Source organism: Carassius gibelio, chromosome B14 (assembly GCF_023724105.1).
Source record: "Carassius gibelio isolate Cgi1373 ecotype wild population from Czech Republic chromosome B14, carGib1.2-hapl.c, whole genome shotgun sequence".
NCBI lineage: Eukaryota > Metazoa > Chordata > Actinopteri > Cypriniformes > Cyprinidae > Carassius > Carassius gibelio.
In genome coordinates this window covers 4,973,919-4,988,940 of record NC_068409.1, presented here as the reverse complement: position 1 = coordinate 4,988,940, position 15,022 = coordinate 4,973,919, and the positions used below count along the sequence as shown (strand labels likewise).

The following is a 15,022-nucleotide window of genomic DNA, read 5'->3' as shown; positions in this document are numbered from 1 at the left end:
TGCTGCTTGGTTTGTCTGTGCTTTTCTGTCTTCAACTGCCCCTCAAACTATCAAAGAGGCCTGCTGATGTTGACTCAAATACAAATGCATCACTATATAGTGCGTTACATTCCGTTTGCAGGTAAATTTACATTTATTTAGAAGCATATCTACCCAAATATAAATTTTCTGCTGAGGCGCTGCTTTCATTTGGGGTTTGATGTTGTTTTTACATCTGCACTTTATAAACAAGCAACCTAAACCCCTTATCTGATGCTATTTCAACCATTTTTATTTTTTATTTATTTATTTATTTTTCTATCAAATGTTTCGAATGCAGTCATGGCTTGCTGAGTGCTTGAAGGCTGCTGAGAGCATCTGAGCATGCTTGTAACAATCTTCTGATGCTGAACGTGTTTGGATGTAGTTGGTATGATGAAGCAGGATAGATAGGCTAGATTTAAATCTTGGTATTTGCTTTCTTGTTTGAATGTGATGGATTGTATCCTGCTTACATCGTGGTGATTGATATCTCATGAGGTTCTTTAGAAGGCAGCTTATAACTTGCAGAAAGTATGTGAATGAGAAATGGGTATGATGTTTGTGTAACGCATTACCTAAAATTGCTCAGTTGGCCTTATCCACTTGCTCCCAGTTTTAAATCCTAATTATATCAAGCTCTATATATGCCCGCGTTTGCTCTCAATCCATATTCATTAATTAAGGCTCATGATTGCACCTCTGTGCACATAACACAATGAGCTTTTTTAATATGCGAGTGCAGACTCTATTAGAGCAGGTGTGAAAAAAGCACAGATTTTTTCTAGTTTCTCTCTCCATCATAACTTTCTTTGTTTTGGTTATAACTTCCTGTGCTCTTGTCATTAAAAACATCTGCCCTTGCTCAACTTATCTGAAGATGCTAATCATCTTATTCTGTTCCCAAATATTATTCAAGTTTTGTGTGTTTTAGTTGTTTCTTGTTATTTACTTCTGTGGAAACCCACACAAAGCTTGATATATATATATATATATAATAATTTAATAATTTATAAAAAACTTATAGTATTTGTTTTGAATTTAATTAGTGCTGATTTTATGTAATAACAAAACAACATTGCATCCTCACAAGATGATTTTCATTAAATAATGAAAATAGAAGGGAAACGTTTAATCACAATTGAATTTTTTTTATAAATACAAAAATAAATAAATAAATAAAAAGCACCATGGTTATAAAAATAGGCTTTGTTTTGTTTGTAAAGGTTTCTTTTTTTTAATTTGCAAAGGTGGAATAGCTAATATATATTTTTTTTATTGGGCAAGATTAATAAATGGAATGAAGTAGGCTAAATCACCCCCCCAAATTGGCATTTGTAGAACAGAAAAAACATGCTTGCGCACACACACACACATTTGCAGAACATTAAGACATCCACAACCAAACTAGAGTGTAAAGAACACAAACCTCTTGTACCTGTCCAGACATGCCTGTTCAACACACTCTGACACAGGCAGATCAAGAGAGGCATCACTTACCCTTTATAATTGCATGCCTTTGTAGTAGAAACCTCACACCAGAATATTTCAAGCCTCACAAAAGGAGATAGTTGACCCAGACATTTTTTTGTTCAGTGGAGGAGAGAAATCTGTACATACTTGGAGTACATGAAGGAGAGTAAGTGATGAGATTATTCAGTGGACTATCCCATTAAGAGTATTTATGAAGAGGTTCAGTTGACTACTAGTGAGAGACTGACAGTAGAAGATCTGTACGGTCGCTCCAGGTGAAAGAGATGGAGAGAAGGCTCTTATTATCTGCATCCTGAAAGAGATAAAGATCTGGCTTGACCTCTTGATCTTTCCCATTTTCTTCTTGTTTAGGCTCTTTTCTTTCTCTCGGTTGCTCACTAAAGGAGTGAAGCCCAGCAGGTATCACATTGCTGTTCATTCCATCTTAAGCTGAGGTGATATCTCCGTGATACTCCCCGGTTACCCAGAATCCTCCCAGCAGAGATGAGGCAGGGAATCTGAGCAACCTTGTATTGATTTAGTCTTTTGTGGAAAAAACTGGACGAGTAACTAGAGACATTGTAGGCCTTGGTAGAATTAATTTACCAGTTTGTCCAAGGCTTTAGTAGCTACTGAAATTCTAGTTTCTCTGGCAGTGTTACTTTCTAGTTTTACTTAGATTTAACCCAAATTAGTAATTTTACGCAAAATACAAAATCCGCCGAGTTGTTAGATCATGTTTTCCTCCATATTTTTCCAAAATGCAACAAACGCCAGTCACCTTTCGCTGCAGAACTAATATATCCACTAAACCAATCACAGCGCACAATTCCACTCACCGTAAACGGTAACAACCAATCACAGGGCACCATTCCACTCACTGTAAACGGTAACAACCAATCACAGAGCACCATTCCACGCACTCTAGACAGTAATGGCAGCGCTTTGAATACACCCGGCATCCTAGTTTTCCTCATCTATTTTGTACTTTGTGATCAACAAACAAACTTAGGGCTGTACGATTAATCGCATATAATTGTCATGCACATCATTCATAACCTCTAACCGACGTAATTTTCCCATGTCGGTTATTTCTTTTTTTTTTATCCTGTTAACACTTCCCCCTTAAAATCATACTAGCGCATGTGTAGCCACATGACTCTGCTCTCCAGTCAGTGGCATAAAAGCAAAGCAGTGTGAGCGGTGAGCATTGCGTCTTCTCTAAACTTTGTCAGTTGTATTTGTTTTATGGTTTGGACATTCAAGCGATTAGATGAACGGATGTGTATTCTTATATCGAGCTACCATGTTCGCGCAGCTGCACTGTGGCACGAAAACAGTAGCTATGAAGATCGCGCGCACAGAGGAACACAGAAACTAGTTGTCAGCACTGTCCTGTGATTTATCACTAAAGTAGCTTAGAATCTCAAAACTTATTACAGCATGTTTGTGTGCAATGCACATGAAGCCTGGTTTGTGTCCGTTCTTGGACTGTTCTGTGTATTTTAACTGTAGAAAAGGTTGTTCCGAGTCAAAACTACGATTCAGTATATCATCATAAACGCAGCCGTTTTTGTCTTACGTGAACATAAACCGATGAGAAAGAAAACACACGTGCAGTATTTCTGCTTAAAGAGACAACAGTCTAATTAATGCGCTGCCTGTCATTAATGTTAATCAAAGAACAAAAGAAAACCATTCACTGATATATTGACTGAATATATTTAATAACTTTACTTGATTAATCTTTATTTTATTTATAAAAAGAAAACTATGCAGTGTTTTTAAACTTTTAATTACAGTTTCTGTACCTGAAAGTTGTATTTATTTATGATATTGCTTATTGATTTGTTTGTTTCTTTCTTATTACTGACCTATCTTATTACTTGTCTTTAACACTTTAATATTTGAAACTTATATTCATTTAGTTGTTTTTGCTATGTTATTTTTTTTAATCGCAGTTAAAATTCCTCTTGCAGTGTTTTGTAGGCTGCTGATTTTTGCTCATGTTATTCAGCTGCAACAGAATGCTTTGTAAAAATGTTCATCTAAATGTTTGACTTAATTTTTTTTATATTGGATTTTTTTTTATCCCATTGGAATCGAAACTAGGAATTGATAAGAATCGTAACTGATCACATTCAAACGATACCCAACCCTAGTAAGAAATGTTACGAACATAGATAAAACAACTGCTGATAGTCAATGATATTTACAGTACAAAACCTGTCAGTGAACTATGAGGACAAAAAAAACAATACCAAAAACAAAATAATTGTTCAATAATCGTAATCGAGGCAGAATGTTCAATTAATCGAGGTTTTGATTTTGTGCCATAATTGTCCAGCCTTACGATATTGTGTAACTACCGTATTTTCTGGACTATAAGTCGCACTTTTTTTCATAGTTTGGCTGGTCCTGCGATTTATAGTCAGGTGCGACTTTTTTCTCAAAATTAATTTGACATGAACCAAGAGAAATGAACTAAGAGACATGAATCAAGAGAAAACATTACCGTCTACAGCCACGAGAGGGCGCTCTATGCTGCCCAGTGCTCCTGTAGTCTACACTGAAGACATAGAGCGCCCTCTCGTGTCTGGAGACGGTAATGTTTTATCTTGGTTCTGAATAAATGCGACTTATAGTCCAGTGCAACTTATATATGTTTTTTTCCTCATGACGTATTTTTGGACTGATGCGACTTATACTCAGGTGCGACTTATAGTCCGAAAAATACGGTAGTCAGTGTAAGTGTTAATAGCACTAGTCAACTAAAGAAAAATGAATGCACTTGGAAATTGAATGCTAGGGAAATGTCATTTAGGAACTTGGAATCTGTGGTTTAATGTGATATCATTGTTCATGTGTGTTCATGATGAAATTTTTATTTTATTGTTGTAGGCCTAATTAATTTATAGCATTAACAAGATGACCCGTTGAATTCATGTTGGCCGTGATGACTGATGTATTTTTAGTCTAGTGCTTGTATATAAGATTAGTATTGACCAAGTTTAGAGCCTATCATATGTGGATCAACTTACTATGTTGTGTATTTTCAACAGTTTCAGTATGAAAAATAAACTTTTATATTGATTCAATGGAGGAGAGAAAAAAAAAACGTGTAATGGATTTATTGCATTTTGGGGAGAAAACTTATTTTTCTAAATAATAAATCTTTGAAAATCTAAATCTGGATTTGAATTTTTTATTTTATTATAACCTTAATATGCTATGAGAAAGTTTGAAACAGAAAATAGTGTTTTTCATCTAGCCACTTTCTTGGTAAAGAAAACACATTTTTACTCAAATTAATCAAAATGGATTTATTTAGTTTTGGAACCAAATGCTTCAAATACAGATCTCAAACTCTGATAAGAGATGTAGGTTTCAGTTAGTTTTCTTTCTTTCTATTTTTTTTGCTATTTATTAGTCTATTTTTTTGGTTAGTTATTATACTCAATTGAACTGAAACCATACAGAGATATGGTGGTTATTGCAAAGGTAAAAACAAAAATGTCTTTCAAATCAAACATTAAATAAGTGATATGATAAAATGACAGGGCATGCTACATATATGCCAGAATTTGTTTTTTAAGCACAATAGTACACAATCTTCAAGCTATAGTTAGATGAACAGCAACATCATACTGTAACTTTGTTCATTATATAGCAATGCACAGTGATTATGAACAGCTGGATCACATGCTTGCAGTGTGTAAGCCAAACATTTCCACGTACTTTTGCAACCTTGTATAAAATACTTTTCAGGCCTTAAAAATCCCCCATTTTAAAAAACATGAATGGGAATCCATGACAGTAGTCAAATTGATTTTATTGGGCCCTTATTTTAACTAGCCGTATCTCGCAGGAGTCATTATTTCAGTCGAGGAGGGGCATAGATTGCACACTTTATCAATTGAATTTATCAAGGCACAAGCAAAGCTTGGAGTGTTAAAGGAAATGCCATTCAAGGAAGTGTTTCATTTAATGATAAGGTGGTAAATTTTTCTGTTTGTGTTAAGTGCATGTCAAAGCTTGTCTCAGCACGATTGTGTGCTGGCGTGAGTTTTCACTCATGTTAATTTGTTATGTAATATTGTGTAATATCCTCTGGGTGCTGCTCTGTTATCCATGTGCATCAGTCCAGCCAAAAAAAAAAATAAACTCGCATGAAATACGGTGTTTTGATGAAAGCCGTTTACATTATTCATAGCCAGGATATGTTCTTCAGCTGCTTATCAGCCTGCTTGGGGCATTTCAATAGATTTAGTTGATGAAGTGTTGGAGGGGTATATGTCAACATGAAATCTGCCATCATGCTTTGAGCCAAAAAAACAACTCTTCCATCTCTGATATCCTGGTCTTTATATTCTAGTCTGAAATTCTTGTCCGAAATTTTTGGACATTAAAAAATAAATTCAACCTCACGTTGTGTCAATCATGTTTACACACTGCCTCTGAAACTGTCCTCAATCATTAAAAAAAATGTTTTGATAAAGTTTGATTTTCTGAGTTGTCGCACCCTTAACAAGCAGTTTGATAGGAAGGGATGACGAATATGAGAAAACATGCCAAAATTTCGAGCTCAGTGTGCAAGGACCTTAAGTCTTTTTTATTTGTTCATTTTTGACTGTGCTGTTATTCCTCACAAAAATGAGCACAAACACAGGTCAAGTTATGCATCAAAGTTTACTACTTTAAATTATGCTGTCTTTTCATTGCACACTGTTGCTTAGAGACTTTTGTCATAGTAGCGGCCCCATACAGGGGCCCCAAGAGCTTAAGACTCGATCCTGTTGCCAGAGTAAGTGTAACAAACAAAATAGCCGTGTGACAGCCTGCAAGAGCAGTTTGTTTAAAGCTCTGCTATCTTTAAAGTAGTTACTATGTACACTTTTATAGTAATAGATTAACACCATAAGTGATCAATAAAGAACAGATTCTCTTGATTTGATTTTCTTGTCAGGGTTTATGATTTGTTAACTAGAGTGCAAAACTTCTTTCATTGTTATGGTGGGTATTGCTTGTGCTCAGTCCAGATTTACTGTGTGTGAGTGTGTGTGTGTGTCTTCTGGTGTGAGTCTTGCACCTTTGGAAAGACTTGAATTATTTAGGGCTGGAGTGACTCTAGACCACTAGAAATCCTCCCTCAATAGAGGCCTGGCTGAAAAGAGAGCCAGTGCTCAATCCAGCTGACTGAAGCCCATCTAAATATTTAATTCACAAGGCCACAAATTCTGAAAAGCACTGATCAGTTTGCTATGAATGCTAATGAAGGTTTAGATTTAGAGAGAAGTTGTACCTGGCTACGGACTGACAGTTTGGAGCAGCCTCTGGAATATAAAATAAACGTATTGTCTCTATGTAGTTTGTACTGCTGTAGTGGTCAGCTTTTCTTTCTTTTTTTTTGATGTCTCTTATGCTTTACATTTCAGTGTCACATGATTCTTCAGAAATCATTCTAATATTCTGATTTGCTGCTCAAGAAACATTTCTGATTATTATCAATTTTGAAAATTCCTTAACATTTAATGCTGTATAAATGTAAGGAATGAATTATTCATTATTAATATTTGTGTGGAAATTTATTCATATGTTCGAAAGAACAGCATTTATTTGAAACAGAAATCTTTTGCAATATGTATTTTACTGTGACTTTTTTTGATCAGTTTGATGCATCCTTGCTAAATAATTAATTTATTTTTAATTTCTTAATTTAATTTCTAATTTCTATTTTTTATTTCTAAAAACTTTTAAATAGTATTGCATATTAACACTTATTGTACAATTTATTTATTTTTTTTACTTAAGATTCACTAAACAATATTCACAGAACATACAGGAACTGATACACTCACATGATTGAGCCAGCGTGGCTAGAACAAGCCAGTGCTAGTAAAGATAAAAAATATCTAAATATTGACCAATTATAATGGGCCAGGTTAATATATTTCTATAGCTTTCTCTAGGTCAACCTGTGGATTACATAGAAATACTCAAATTGGCCTATATCATGCACTTGTGCTCTATCAGAATGAAAGTTTCAATGATACCAATGTGATATCTAGCATATAATATCATAAAGCAGCTCATGTACTGCTAATATATACAACTGATTGACTTCTGTATTATGAAATACTATAATATGCTATATAACAATGGAGATGCTAAACCTAGAATTCTGATGAAAATTGGGTTAGATGTTGTATTGTGTTGAGATAAGCTGCTTATGGTTATTATATATATTTTATGAAACAGCTCTGTGTAACAGTTTCATTTTGACCTGTTTCATTCAAAGAGACACTGTATCACAAAATCTGTGTGTTGTGACGTCATGATGAGCCGTGCAGGCATATGTGTGTGTGTGTGTGTGTGTGTGTATCAGGGGATGTGCCTGTAGGCAGGAACAGTCTTGTCTCTCTTAATTTAGCCCCGGTGATGCAGCTCATGTAGCCCATTTCTTTCACTCATTATATGATGTGGCACTCTGCCAAAGGCTACATTATGCAAGCCACCCTCCCTTCTGACAGCACCCACTTGCAAACACACACACACACACACACACACATAGAGAGTGAGACTGAATTAAGAATGCAGGTTAGCAGGTGGCATCATTTATAATTAATGTGACTGATGTTTTACCTGTGATTTCCATATGGAGAAAGGCAGGTGTGTGTGCCCCATGTGTGTTTAACGTTTACTTCTCTTTCACTGTGGAGCAAATCTGTCTTGTGAATGTTTACAAGACATCCACTATCCTGCAACATTGAGAAGGAGTAACAATGCAAAACAAGAAGTCTCATCTTGTTATCGATGCAGCTGACTACTGCAGTGTCACTTTTTTTATATCTTTGAAATACAGAGTAAATGCAATATAATGTATATTCTAAATGATTGTGAATGTATTAGTTAATGATGGCATCATTCAATCCTAAAGTGTAAAAAACACCCAAAAAGTAGTATAAAATTGAGACCCTATGTCTGTATTTCATGTCTTCTGTAGACATGTGATAGCTTTGTGTGAGGAACAGAGAGAAATTTAAAGGGATAGTTCAGTAAAAAATCATCTGCCATCATTTACTCACCCTCAAACCTATAAGAGTTTCTTTCTTCTGTTGAGATCAGATGATAATATTTTGAAGAATGATGGTAACCATACAGATTATGGTAGCTGTTGATTCCATAATATGGAAAAAAATGCTATGGAAGTCAATAGGGATCAGAAACTAAAGCAGTAAGCCTGGAGAAGCTGTGGTTTACAGTGAATTTTTAACTGCTATGGGGTGTTGTTTAGAATGACGCAAATTGACTGTAAACCACGGCTTCACAGGCTTATTGCTTTTATAAAACAGTTATTCCATATTTGTAGTAAGGTTCCATCAAAGGGGTTGCCGAGCAACAAACAGAAGTAAACAAAGGTGAATGTTTGTAGTGTAATTTACAACAGCTTGGAACGCAGCTCAACCAATCAGAATCAAGGACCGGAACTATCGGTTTTATAATGTTTAATTACCCACATTATTCAATATCTTCTTTTGTGTTCAACAGAAAAAAAAACTTAAAACATTTAACTTTAACCACAGTGATCAGATCATTGAGAGACTGGAGCTGTTGAATCATTTATTGTTTATATTATAAATAACACTAGACACTATAATACACTAGAATTAATATTTTTTTCTTAAAGTGTTCAGTCAAAATAAAAGATTTTCATCAATGTTTTGTATGATGAACACATCTAAGTTTTTATTCAAACATAGGCCAATGCACATACATTGAGCACATCGAATATAGTAAATGAAGCTCAACCATGTGTTCTTGATCCACCAGAACCAGTGAGGTTTGTTCTTGCCAGCTTAAATGTCTTTGAGCATATTTAATGTGAAATGAAACCTTTCAGTTTGGTTGCACTGACTTTCAGTTTATGGACAAAAATGATGCAAGAATATTATAAATATTCTCATTTGTTTTTTGAAAAAATTAATGATATGTGGGTGATTTTTTTTTTTTTCCACATTAACAGCTGTGATATACTGTACTGTGATTAGAACGGAAAAAGAAATAAGATATTTTCCTTTAAAAATTCTCCTTTTGCTTTCCACTGAGAAAAAAAAAGCCATGAGGGTCGATAATAACAAAACATTAATTATTATTATTATTTTTTTAACTAATTCTTATACACTGGAGAAAGAAAGGTTTTGTGCTCATTCGGGGACACAGATGAATTGTTCTGTTTATGGGTCAGAGCATTAAAAGGGCAATATGCCAGTGTACTTTGCATGTGCAAAATCACCATTTCTCTTTCATATTCATACCCTGGAGAGAGCAATGATGGAGAAAATTTAGACAGGAGGTGACAGCCCATTGCTGATGTACTGAAGGCATTAACTCTTTGCACTCAGCAGAATAGATGGATATTTCATCATCACAGCCCATCTAAAAAGCTGTCATTTTAAAAGGTTTTGTTTTGGGTTAGAGCCTTTCTATATTAATTATAATAGCTGATATAAAACAATAGAAGTCCATGTTGTGTGATTAGCTGGACAAGTGTGTGTGTGGTCCTTTCAATAATTAGTTAGTTATCAGGAGAATAGCATGTGACTAAAGAGACCATGTGAGCATTGCATGTGAAGTCTCACACACGTTCAGACGGCAGTGTTAAGCCGTGCCTGGACTTTGAGTGTATGAAATGACTTTAGACCTACAGCAATGCAAACCATGCAGCTTTAGGTGTGTTTGTTCTTTGAGTTGATCTGTGATAAAATCCTCTATTGGTGGATTCTATCCTCTGATGGTGTTTGCACGTTGCAAATTTACAGAACATAGTTCAGCAAACTAAACTTTGGTACACAGCGTAAGAGAAAAGTTGTGTTTATGAGAAGTGTGTGTGATTTGTGGCTTCATGCACGCTCTCTCTCTTTGATTGATTACATTACGCATCCCAGTAAAGTGTAACTGTATGCACCCTGACACTACTTTTTTTTTTTTTGTTCTATCGATTAGTGTTTCAGAATACACTACCATTCAAAAGATTACGGTCATTAATTTTTTTTTTTTTTTAAGGGGTCATATGATGCTATTTTAAAGATCATTATTTTGATATTATCCTTTAATGATTGATTAATGCTTTTGATTATGCTTCAATGTTCAAAAAACGAAATACTGTACATTGTTGTAGGTCCTCTGTCCCCCGTCTCTCTCAAACGCTTGTTTTCTACAAAGTCCTTCCATCCAACAAGCGAAGTCTGCTCTGATTGGCCAGCTGACCCAATGCATTGTGATTGGCCGAACACCACAAGCACTCACCAGAAATGTAACGCCCCTTTCCATAATCGCAAGCTTCATCTTTCAATATAAATGTAAAGATAGTTAATAACGTCCTTAGTTTTACCATCAGTTCAAGCCTGAAAGAGGACCAGAGTCACCTGACAGACACGGTGATGAAGCTCGTATGTGTTTGCAGAACACAAGACACGGACGGATAAGACAGCTGACTCCACTGTGATGTGACCGTCTCTCTCTCTCTCTCTCTCTCTCTCACACACGTGATGCAAAAACTCTGCATTTGAACATTCAATAGCAGGTACTTCACCTAATAATAAAACATACTTACAGTAGATGATTCAGCAGATTGTCATAATGACCTCCTCTCCTAGGTTCACGAAACAGTCGTCCATAAAATGCATTGCTGTTCTGTTGCAACTAATCTTAAAGATTTTTAAATATTTCAAATTGTGTGTATATATATATATACTTTTTATTCATCAAAGAATCCTGACAAAATTGATAAAAAAATAAGTTTACACACACAGACACACACACAAAATATATATATATATATATATATATATATATATATATATATATAATATATATATATATATATATATATAAATCACAAACTCAGTAATGTTTTATTGAAGAACGGAGTAATGCTGGATATTCAGGTTTGTCATCTTCGTAATAAATTTCATTTTAAAATGCATTCAAATAGAAATCAGCTATTTTGAATTGTAATTGTAGTTCACAATATTGCAGTGTTTACTCCATTATTGATAAAATAAGAAAATCCTTGGTTTGAAAACTGAATTTAATTTTTATGTTTTATTTATTATGTGCAGTTATATTTATAACTAAGTACTGTTTTTAGAAAGAAAAAAATAATAATTTAAAAACCTTTGATAATGATTAAGATGTGTACACTGTTTTTGTACTTGCACCACTCTAATGCCAGAAAATTTAGATTTTTGGGGGCAGAAACTATCAAGAATAAAGAGTATAACTGCTGCTCTTCCTCTGTCTCCTCTAAATCTTCAATTTTGTCAATATACCTCTAGTTTTGTGTGCTGTACATGATCAAGTTTATGTGACCTCTGTGAACGGTCTATACATTGGCGTTTCATCAAGAGATGGTGTCTGTGCCTCTTGTGTCTTCAAAGAACCATTTCTTATCTCGCCATTTTCTTTAGAGGTGTGATATTGGTGGTTTGCGCTGTGAAGTCTGTGTTCACGATCCTACCCTTGTGCACTGTTTGCGTGGATGTGACTGTCTCATTCAACCTAGAGTTTAACCTCTCGTGGAGGCCATCTTGCTTACTTGTGAGTGTTTCTTTTATCCCTATCTGTCATCCTTCTGTCTCATTTGTTTGCTTGCTTTTCATGCTTGAGGTCTGTCAGGAGAGGTCATGTTTACCCAGAGTTCATTAAAGCCAGGAAGGACAGATTTTCCCGTAAGGCATTGCTCCCACGACCCGTTCAGAGTTCACTTTCAATTTCTGTGTCATACCCCATTAGAGCCCCAGACCTTTGATACGGGCCCTGACACCCACACAACCCTGCGCTGAAACTGAGAAATACACTCGCTCAGAGAAACAGGAATGCTCTTACTGATCCGTTAGCAGAAAAACCTTCAGACGTGAGGAAGGAGATTGCTGGAAATTGCTGAAGTTTAGTGTAAATGCTTAGTATTCACATTTAAGAATAACAACTATACCAACAGCTTTATAAGTTTTATCATCCACACCGACAGACCATAATGATCTGTTTTTAAAAGTGTGCCCCTTTTTGTCATCTGCTACTTTTAAAGATTTTATCGTTCATCAGCTGGAAAAAATAATGTAGTTCCTTAGTGTCATTATCGTAATCGTTGTGGTTCCCTGGCTATGATTCTTAATCATTTTCACAAGGATGTCTATAAGACCTGGGGAAAACTGTCCGTTGTCCATTTCCATTAATCTCAATGACAGTTTTTCAGATTGTACAGGTCCCCTAAAGTATGAAACCTGTTTGCTGTCATAATTTCTCCTGAAAAAAAAAAGAAATCTTATAGAGAGGAGCCCTGAGGACCCTCATGACTGTCTGTCAAGGTCAGTAAGTCTTAAAATATCCGATCATTTGACCAAGGACAGGTTGGTTCTGGTTGTAAAATGTCACGTTGTGTGACTTCTTAAGAATGTAATGATATGAATTAAAAATGTATTGTTTGCAAAATAGCGGGTCATAAACTGTCATTAAATGTAAACTTTTTTAGAAAGTATATATTTTTATAAAATGAAATTAAACCACTGTGAATTTTATTTGTGAAAGCAACATGAATACAAAGAGTAAATTTATAAGAAAATTTTACTTTTTAAATATGATTTAAAATGATATTTTTTTTCTTTATCGTGGAAATTTTTTTCATGCATCCTAAAAGTGTCTGATTACTTCATATAATATGTACAAATTAATACTGAATATAATTTTTCAATGAATCCGCATTGCTCCTGTAGATTTCATAACCGCACATCTGGATCAATAGAGCTGATTAGCATTTGCCACAGCTCACTGACCTGTATGAGTGTTTGTCCTAGCTTATGATGAGCAGGCTCCAAATTAACACTTGCTAAGGGCGTTTACATACAGTTTGTGATGTGGCTGCTACCAGATCCATAGTCTTGCGTAGCCAGACCTTCTGACTGGCGGCTGAAGGTCTGTAATCCATGGCAGCTTTCATTGGACAAGACCCGCCCATGAGGCCATTTGAACGACATGTCAAACAACCAATCACAGTTTTGTTTCAGCGTCACATTTCGGGGTGTGGAAATGTCACCACATTAACAGACCGTTGTGTAAAACTCTTAGATGTATTTTAAAGATTCTTTGCCATGAACTTTAAACGGATCATATGATGTTGCTAAAAAGAACATTATTTTGTGTATTTGGTGTAATGCAATGTGTTTATATAATTTAAGGTTAAAAAAACACATTCTTTTCCAAATACTGTACATTATTGTTTCTCCTCTATGCCCCGCCTTTCTGAAACGCATAGTTTTTTTTACAGAGCTCATTGCTCTGAAAAGCGAACTGTGCTCTGATTGGCCAGCTATCCAATGCATTGTGATTGGCTGAATACATCAAGCGTGTGATGGAAATTTTACATCCCTTAACATACTGTGATGCCATGTCCTGGCACAATGAGACAAAACCATAAAACCAATTACAAACAAGGCATTTGTAGCATCCAGTAGGGACATAATTATTGATTATAATGACTTATACTCGCGTTTAAATCACCAGTTGCAAATTTTTTAAATATGTAAACATACAAGCTGTGAGTCAGAAGCGTCAGACTGTCCTTGCCTCATTTTATAGAACAGCCTTTGTACCACAGACGCATTGTAGGCTACTGGTTCAGGAAACCATCCTCATCCTCCGTAAAATGCAGGCGGCAAGGAAGTCGACCGGAAGTTGAAGTCGGCCGCGTGCTGCCATCTTGTAGCAGTACTTCACTTGTATTATCATTCCCATTGACTCCCATTCATTTTGGCGTCACTTTGACAGCGAATAACTTTACATCTGAGACGTTTAAAGACTCCATTTGTCCATTATTTATTTCTAAAGATACACAACAATGTATAAAGGGCTCCATTACCTTCTATGTTACATTATGGCCCCGTAGAAACAGTTTTTGTAAAAATAGGCTAACGACAGTTTTGGAATTAAAGTAATGACTAATTTTAGTGATTTAATAATTGTATGTAAGAGGATCCATTGCCATCTTTGCAGAGATTCTTGGATGAGATGCTGGTGGAAGAAATGATCTGATTGAACACAGTAGTGAAGATACAATTAAAAAGCAGGGGGTGACCTTAGGGTCGGCTTCAGTGAGGAAGATGCAGTGGAGCGTGTCTATGTAAACTGCACGTCTGACAATGTGTTCAGAATGTATAGATAGTTTGATTCCTGCTGTGCCAGCCATCTGCGCCTTCAAGAGTTAGTGCATGTTCATGTTTGTGTGTCAGATTCACGCCTACACACACTGAAAGATATTAGTCATTTTTAATACAATGATTAATTGGTTGACCTGTTACCCTACAATATATTGTTTAAAAAAAGTGATTTTACTGTAAAATACTTAAGATTTTTTCTCACACAGGTTTGGGATGAATTAAAATTCATGTTGACACTTATTCCCCATTCCCTAAAAATGTATATAAATACTTATATGTATATACTATTTGTTATATAAATTATATTTATGATTTTAATA

General features: G+C 35.2%; 1 protein-coding gene across 1 annotated transcript in view; it reads left to right on the top strand.

Moving 5' to 3' along the window:
- The window catches only part of LOC127971597 (alpha-1,3-mannosyl-glycoprotein 4-beta-N-acetylglucosaminyltransferase B), a 121,396-nt gene that overhangs the window by 484 nt on the left and 105,890 nt on the right, over positions 1-15,022 (top strand). The gene's annotated exons all lie outside the window — the stretch shown is intronic.